Source organism: Microtus oregoni, unplaced genomic scaffold (genome assembly GCF_018167655.1).
Source record: "Microtus oregoni isolate MIOR12 unplaced genomic scaffold, Mior012 000035F_ref0000213, whole genome shotgun sequence".
Classification (NCBI taxonomy): Eukaryota; Metazoa; Chordata; class Mammalia; order Rodentia; family Cricetidae; genus Microtus; species Microtus oregoni.
Window position 1 is genome coordinate 22,299,059 of NW_024543094.1, and position 9,330 is coordinate 22,308,388.

Genomic DNA, 9,330 nt, shown 5'->3' on the forward strand with positions numbered 1-9,330 from the left:
GTAACTGATTTTATTATTTTATGGAAGTATAAATATTAGTAGGGATGTTTCTTAATACCTTAAAAACTGTGTTTTAGCCACTTAGTTGGGTACACAGTGAGAATCCATGGTGGGTTCTTACTCATTAGGTGTGGAATGAGGAATTGTGGTAGGCTCTTTGGAGTTTCTTTTCAGATCTATGAAATCTAAAACTTTTCTCAATCCTGCCAGGTATATTTTTATGATTTTGATGGTGCTCCTTGAAATACAAAGCTTTATACATTTTGATGTTGTATCTATTTTTTCCTTTTGTTGCTGGTGACTTTGGTTCTATACCATGTAAAACATCACTAAATAAAGGAAACAGGATCTAAGAATTAATTTCAACCCAAGATGTCTTTCACATTTAAAACCAACAGACTGTCATACACTTTATGACTCTTTGAATCCATCTGTATTTCCGACTTGACACAGGAACAAGACTCTGTGACTGGCCTAATTTGTTTGAAATCTGGATCGTGCTATTATTGTTTGCCTTAAAAATAACTCTCCTGGTTGTAGTTTCCAGGGGTTCCATGTTGCTTAGATTTTTATAGAGATCCTCTTTAAAATATTAAATGCCAATGTGAAACAGCAAGAATGGTGAACATTTCTTTGGCAGAGATTTAAGCCTTCAAATAAATTTAAGAAAAAAAATCAAATCATAATTTAATTCAGTACTGAGTTGTAAAAATAGAAGTTTTAAATTCTATGCATTAAAAAATAATTCTCTAGTTAATATTTTAGTAGGCCTTTTGAGTGACTCTTGTTTTTGACAAAGTAATACATTCCTTGTAGAAAATCTGGGTAATATGAGATTATTTGAAGGAGAAAATTAAAATCACCCATAATCTTGTCAGCAAGCAAACATGCTGCCGCATCTTCTTTAAACATGTGCATATCTATGTTGCCGTGTAGTTTTCTTTAAAAAAATATTTGTACCTTCTTATATTTGAAAGTATACTTTAAAGAAGCAGTTTTAAAGGTTTTCTTTCTTTTTTTTATTGAGAAAAGGAAAAAAAGTATCCGCCTCCTCCCAGCCTCCCATTTCCCTCCCCCTCCTCCCAACCTTCTCCCCCTCCCCCAAACTCCTCTTCCCCTCCCTCTCCAGTCCATAGAGCAGTCAGGGTTCCCTGCCCTGTGGAAAGTCCAAGGTCCTCCCCCCTCCGTCCAGGTCTAGGAAGGTGAACAACCAAACTGGCTAGGCTCCCACAAAGCCAGAACAAGAAGTAGGGTCAAAACACCGTGCCATTGCCCTTGGCTTCTCATCAGCCCTCATTGTTTGCCATGTTCAGAGAGTCCGGTTTTATCCCATGCTTTTTCAGTCACAGTCCAGCTGGCCTTGGTGAGCTCCCACTAGATCAGCCCCCTTGTCTCAGTGGATGGGTGCGCCCCTCGTGGTCCTGACTTCCTTGCTCATGTTCTCCCTCCTTCTGCTCCTCATTGGGACCTTGGGAGCTCAGACCAGTGCTCCAGTGTGGGTCTCTGTCTCTATCTCCATCCATCACCAGATGAAGGTTCTATGGTGGTATGCAAGATATTCGTCAGTAATGCTCTAGGATAGGGTCATTTCAGGTTGCCTATCCTCAGCTGCCCAAAAACTCAAGTCCAAATGGATTAAAGACCTCAATATCAGCCCGAACACACTGAACCTGATAGAAGAGAAAGTGGGAAGTACCCTACAATAGATGGGCACAGGAGATCGCTTCCTATGTATAACCCCAGCAGCACAGACATTAAGGGCAACATTGAATAAATGGGACCTACTAAAACTGAGAAGCTTCTGTAAAGCAAAGGACACTGTCACTAAGACAAAAAGGCAACCCACTGACTGGGAGAAGATCTTCACCAACCCCGCAACAGACAAAGGTCTGATCTCCAAAATATATAGAGAACTCAAGAAACTAGACTTTAAAATGCTAATTAACCCAATTAAAAAATGGGGCACTGATCTGAACAGAGAATTCTCAACAGAAGAAGTTCAAATGGCCAAAAGACACTTAAGGTCATGCTCAACCTCCTTAGTGATCAGGGAAATGCAAATCAAAACAACTTTGAGATATCATCTTACACCTGTCAGAAAGGCTAAAGTCGAAAACACCAATGATAGCCTGTGCTGGAGAGGCTGTGGAGGAAGGGGTACCCTCATCCATTGCTGGTGGGAATGCAATCTTGTGCAACCACTGTGGAAATCAGTGTTTCGGTTTCTCAGGAAATTCGGGATCAACCTACCCCTGGACCCAGCAATACCACTCTTGGGAATATACCCAAGAGATGCCCTATCATATGATAAAGGTTTTCATAGCTACAGATTTTTGGAGCAGTTTTACCTGATCAATTTTAGAGGTAATCAATATTTAATTTAACCAAATCCTGTAATTTATCAACAGTAATTGGACAAAGATCACTAAGTATATATATTTTCCTATAACCCAATATTTCTTTACAATAATTTCTTAGAAGAATGATTACTGGAAGAACTGTTATCATTTTTAATAACCAAAATTTTACATAAAATTATTAGACATACTTATTTAAAAGATAGGAGTCCAAAAGAGAAAGAAAAAGTTCACTTATTCTTTTCATAGCTTTTAAAACCCCTTCTCATCCCAGTGGTAAACCCAGTGATAAAATGACTACTCTTGTGTATATGAATATTTTGTATCTACCTCTTGTATTATCCTTTACAGAAATGGGTTATTTTGTATACTGTACTGCATAATTTGTTGCCTTTCAACATATTGTCAAAATACACAAGCACAGCTCATTTTAAAAATACCTTGGGGTCTTCCATTACACATCCTGCAGTTGTCTGTCAATGTGGTCTTGTGCTTTTGTAATTCTTTCCTTCCTTCCTTCCTCCCTACCTTTCTTCCTTCCTCCCTCCCTTCCTTCCTTCCTTTTTCCTTCCTTCCTTCCTTCCTTTTTTCTTTCCTTTTCTTTTTTTGAGACAGAATCTCTCTTTGTGGCTCTGGCTGTTCTGAAACTCACTCTGTAGATCAGGCTGACCTTCAACTCAGAGACCCACCTGTCTCTGCCTCCTGGGTGCTTGGACTAAAAGTATGTACCACCATACCCAGCTTAGGAATTTCTTCTTGACCCCAGTCTTGTATGATTTCCATGAAGTAACAATGGCTGATCTTCCCTTAGGTGTCTGTGAATATATGTATATATGGGATCATAGCCTCTAGTTTGACTCTATATTGTCATCTTAGTTTGCTTTGTATTATCATGATAAATATTATGGATGAAAGCAATTTGAGGAAGAGAGGGTTTATTTTCTCAAATAATTCTAGCTTGTGTCAACTTGACACAAACTATCCGGGGTGGTCATCCATGTCCATCTCCCTATCTTAACTTTCCCATGTTCATATTTAGGAATCATTATGGACATTTTTCTTTTCTTGAGCTATAGGAGCTCTCTCTGTACTTGGTATCTGGATTGTCTTTTGAGAAATGTTTTCGCCATAAGATATGCAGCTTTCTCATGAAGATTCACTTAAACACCGGCCCCCCATCCAGCTGATTCAGATGTGTCCTGCCTGGGTTCCCTGGTGCAACCCAGAGAAGACACAGTTTAGGTCAGGTGCTCTCAGGGGGGTCTGAAACCTGTGCTACTCACTCCAGCCATGAAGAGCAATGCTGTAGCTTCACTTGGACTACTCAGGCAGGGTCTAGGTAAAAGAGATGGTGCTGATTTTTGAAATCTTATGCTGTGACCTGGTCATGTCTACCTTCACAAGGTCTATCAGACATTCCTTGTATCCTGTGGGCTTTCAGGTACCATTCTGAAAACTGCTTTCCTTTACTTGAGTAGTTAGATTTGGCTTTTGTTACAATGAACTAAACTTAGTGAATGCCGAGTATCCTTTTATTTATTCTGCTTTACCTATCCTCTATGTTATTTGTATATCTCTGTTGTGTCCCTTATTTATAAGTATATGTTAATACATTTTTCTCTAAAAATTGTAACCAGAAAAATTACATACATACATATATATATATATATATATATATATATTTCTAAAATGTTGAGCACAAATGTTATGCATATGCCACTCTGTGATGTAGGAGTGTCTTCTTTCTATGTGTTGCTCTCATTGGTTAATTAATAAAGAAACTGCTTGGCCTGATAGGTCAGAACATAGGTGGGTGGAGTAGACAGAACGGAATGCTGGGAAGAAGGGAAGTCAGTCAGTCGCCATAGCTCTCCCCTCTGAGATGGATGCAGATTAGAATCTTCTCAGGAAGCCACCACTTCGTGGTGGTACACAGATTATTAGAAATGGGTTAATCAAGATGTGAGAGTTAGCCAATAAGAGGTTAGAACTAATGGGCCAGGCAGTGTTTAAAAGAATACAGTATCCGTGTAATTATTTTGGGTAAAGCTGGCTGGGCAGCTGGGAAGTGGTCCATCTTCTCACTACAACTCTGCAAGTTGAAGCCACTTGGCATTGTTCTTTCCCTGGTGGGTATGAATACTGAGCCTACTGTTTATAGACACTGAGGTCCTGCACTCCCTAGATCATTCCTGGTTGTAAGGTGCCCCAGGTCTACTATCACAGCCAGATAGATCTTGTCTGATTCCAGGGCTCTTTAAATCCTTCCGAGTTTCCCCAAGGATGCCCTTTTCTCACAGTCTTCTCATTTCTCCTATTGATGAGGAACTCTATTATTTTTTATGTTTATTTTACATATCAACCACAGTTCCGTTCCCTCCTCTCCTCTTGTTCCCTGCCCCAACCTTTCTTCTAGCGCCTCCCCCCACACCCACTCCTCCTTCGTCTCCATTCATATGGGGTAAGGTCTTTGTTGATAATCAACAAAGCATGGCATATCAAGTTGAGGCAGGACAAAGCTCTTCTCCCCTGCATTAAGGCTGAACAAGGCATCCCACCATAGGGAATAGGTTCCAAAGAGCCAGCTCTTGTGTCAAAGACAAATCCTGGTCTCACTGCTAGGGGTGAGGGGCTCTGTTTATGTATTGGGAAAGATCTCATTAACCTGAACCAATGTGCTCTGAGGATCATGAGGAGTTTCTCACTTTTTGTTCTTGGATTCAGAAGGTTCTTTTTCTTAGTTCCTGCTGTGGGCATAAGGGTTTTTCTTTTTATGAAGCTTTCTTAGCTTCTACAGAAGGTGTCTGGGAAGATTAATGTTCTTGTCAGGAGACATGTGATGTATGTTTTACTTGTATGTGTTAAGGGTAGAAGAAAACGGTTTTAACATGGACGGAACCAAGACTAGAAATGTGGTCTCACAGTCTCTGCACATACTATTTGGCCCATGGTGTTTTCTGCATCTCTAGCTTAAGATTAAAAAAGGATGACAAAAGCCATTTTCAGTTCTATATTCATTTTTAAATGCTGGTGGTAGGTACCTTACTATGTATTATGCATGTAAGACCTCAGATTGTGTTCAACTATGAAGTCCCGTCTCATTGTGTGACTATAGATGTTTATTTCTTATGAGTAAATGAATAAGGAAATGGGTGATGAGACATTAACACATGAGCTGACAGTTGTGTACACAGGGCTGCCAGTCTATCCACAATTGTAATAAGACATTGCTTGTTGGTTCCCAGCTGCTTAGCCTGGAAATAATCACACAGAAATCATATTAATTAAATCACTGCTTGGCCCATTGGCTCTTGCTTTTTATTGGCTAACTCTTACATATTAATTTAACCCATCCCTACTAATCTGTGTATCACTATGTGGCTGTGGCTTACTGGGTACAGTTCCAAGCATCTGTCTCTGGCAGCAGCTCCATGGCTTACCTCTAAGTTCATCCTTCTTTCTCCCAGAATAGAGCCTAGCTTTCACTGCCTAGTCTGTTTTTCCCTGTCATAGGCTCAAAGCAGTTCTTTATTCATTAACCAGTAAAAGCAACACATAGATAGAAGGACTGCCAACACCATTTCCCCTTTTCTGTTTAAAAAAGGAAGGCTTTAACTTTAACATATTAAAATTACATATAACAAAACAGTTATCAAGCAAGAATTACAGTTACAATATTTATATCTACTTTATCTTTTATCATAAATAAGGAAAACTATATTTATTCTTCAACTCTATCAAAGACTCCAGAAGGACATAATATTACCTAAGTAAACAATAAGTTCACTGTAAGCAACTTACAAAGCTCTAAAATTGATAGAGACATCTCACTGCCTGGACAGTCACCCAAAATTCTCTTGTACTGTTGGGGCATCCATATTCAGCCTACAGGCCCATAGTATTCAGCAGACTTTTCCATGAAGCAGGAAATTTCAAAGATGGGTCCCTCTATATTGGCAGTTTGTCAATCACTTTCTTCTATGTCCTACAGAATGTCTAGCAGACTCTTTCATAAAGCAGGAACCCTGAAGTATTGTCTCACCTTTATGCAAGTTCAGCAGTGATTTCTCTGTTGGTCCTGCATATCCAGTTAAGCAGTCCATGTAAGAGCAGTTTCTTGCCAAATGGCTAAGCAACTTCATAAAAAGCCTCTTTGATGCCCATCTTCTTCTTGAAATAATTGGTGCTGTCAGGAGCAGATGTGTCTCTGTCATGAAAAGTCCTAACTTCTTAAAATATTTAAATGCCATATTCTGAAGGTCTCTGAAAGATTTAAAGAATACCTAACTGAAATATATCTCTATCTATCTAGAAAGCCTAACAAACATGACTACAAACTTAACTATTACAGATGATTATCTATTAACCTATATTTCTTAATTATATATTACATTTTTAAATGAACTACACAATCACAATACCTTAATCAAGAGCAGAAATATGCATATAACAAGATTGACTTTAAATTTGCATCAATAAACCAAGATCCATACCAATGCAAATCTTTCTGACATATTTCCCTTTAAATGTAAAGAATCATTTATAGACAATATTTGGGAATATGGACGTAATTCTGTCCAAACTTCGTCCTGCTGTTTATTGGGTGAAGTAAATTTGGGGGGTGTTCACTGAGACCTTTTGGGGGGGGTTGAGGTCTATCAACCTGGAATGAATTCACAGGTTCTCATTCTCTGTGGTAATAAAAGAAGAACCTCTTTGGAAAACAAAGCAACATATCCTTAGATCCAAATTCTGAAGTCAAAATACCTTTATATTATATATGCTGGTTTAGCTTAGCAGCCCATATAATAAAATGTTTCTCTGTACTTAGCTCATTTATGGTCAAAAAATTCAAAGAAAACAATAATATACATAATCCAGACTCTCTGTATATAGTCTATCTTTACGTGGCTTATGTTTCTTTACTCCTTTTAATCTATGACTGTCTATACTCTATCTCTTTAAAGACTTTTAAAAAGTTATTTCCTTATTTTCCAACTCTCTATACTATTTTTCTTCTCTCTCCCAAGCCTACATATATTTATCCAACACTGTGACCTATTTGGAGTTCTTTTATGTCTGAATCTGTCCTTATCACATCATCTGTAATTCTTTACTATCTTGAGGAGCTTTTAAAATGGTAAACAGCTTGGTTGCAGCTGTTCTCGATGCTGGCTCTGCCTCTCTCCACTTTTAAAATGGTGGAGGTACCATTACTGCCAGCTCTGGGGCTGCCAGGTTGGAGCCATGCTCAGCACTTTAACTCTGAGAATGAGGGTGCAGCAATAAACCCTGTTTATCTGAGTAAAAGCTAAATCTGCCATACAGAGCACTGTGCAATCTAGAAATATCTCTGTGTATGGTGGTAGGAATCTGCCATGCTCTCCTGCCTGTGCACGCCTAGTAGACCTGATTCTGTCGCCTGCCCAGGCAGGGAGTGCTGAGCCATGGGCATGGTCTCAGCTACTTTCCTTCCCACCCTGAGTGGGCACATAAACACCTGGGCCCACAAATGCCATTCAAATACTCTATAGCCAGAGTTCATGCTGGCAGCACGGTCCAGGAAGCTGCTTTTAAAACTGCACAGCTTTTTTTCTGCTATGGCTGAATCAGGAAAAACTCTCTTAAAGGAGCCATGCCTCCGCTTGCTTCTAAGCAAACAGAGCCCACCCAAGAAAATGCCACTATCAAACCATGCTTAACTTTGTTCTTTTGTGTCTAGGATTACTTTTTAAGCCTTCTCAGGTTTTCGTGTGGATGTAGTTGTCCAACGTTGGGCATCAATCTGTAGTAAGAGGTCACTTGTTGGTTCCCAGCCACCCGGCTATCTTAGACCTGAAATAATCACACAGAAACTGTATTAATTAAATTGCTGCTTGATCCATTAGATTTATCTTCGTATTGGCTAACTGTTATATTAATTTAACCTATTTCTATTAATCTGTATGTCATCATGTGACAGTGGCTTACCAGGTAAAGTTCCTAGCATCTGCCTCTGGCAGCAGCTCCATGGCTTCCCTCTGACTCTCTAGCTTCTTATTGGCTAACTCTTACATATTAATTTAACCCATCTCCATTAATCTGTGTATTGCTACATGGCTGTGGCTTATCTGGTAAAGTTCCCAGCGTCTGTCTCTGGCAGCCGCTCCATGGCTTCCCTCTGACTCCTCCCTTCTTTCTCCCAGCATACAGCCTATCTTTCCCTGCCTAGTTCTGTTCTTCCCTGCCATAGGCTCCAAGCAGTTCTTTATTCATTAACCAATAAAAACAACACATAGACAGAAGGACCTCCCACATGACATGATGTCAACCCTTCCTAGTATCTGTGCTCTGTTGTCTTTGCTATTTTGTTTCCTATGGGTGGTCCTGTATGGGGAAGTGACATTTGCTTTTTATGTAGTTGGGATTGCTTGAGGAGGAGGAATGTGGAGAAGTCCTTAATGGTATCCTGAAGAAAAAGAGATCGCCTTTTCTACTCACATTTGCATGTTGTTTTAAGAGCACGTAGTCAACCTCCACAACTCCTCTACAATGTCCTGCTGGGGCATCTGTTTGCTGAGGCAGGACTAGTGGTTCTGACCTGCTGATGCACTGCCAGCTCAAGGTGTCTGGGCTTCCTTTTCTTTCCTTCCTTCTCATTCTACCAACAACAAGCTTTTGGCTTTGCCCTTTGCTTTCTGTCATGGTTTAGAGGCTGTTATCTGGATCCCTACCTTAATAAGTATTAGGAGCTGGAACCAACTCACTATATTGTCTTATGGATTGTAGATGTTTTAAATATATGTTTTGCTTCTTCCCAGGTGAATATAATTTAAATGTTTATTTTTACTTGGAAAGCTGACAATATGTGAGAAGCATGAAAGTCAACACTGTGCACTTCTGGTTCTTATTGCAAAATATGTGTGCTTAATTAATCAGATTCTAATACTCTTCCCCTGCTTTCCATTTACTTAGTAGGTAGCAATCTTTTAAA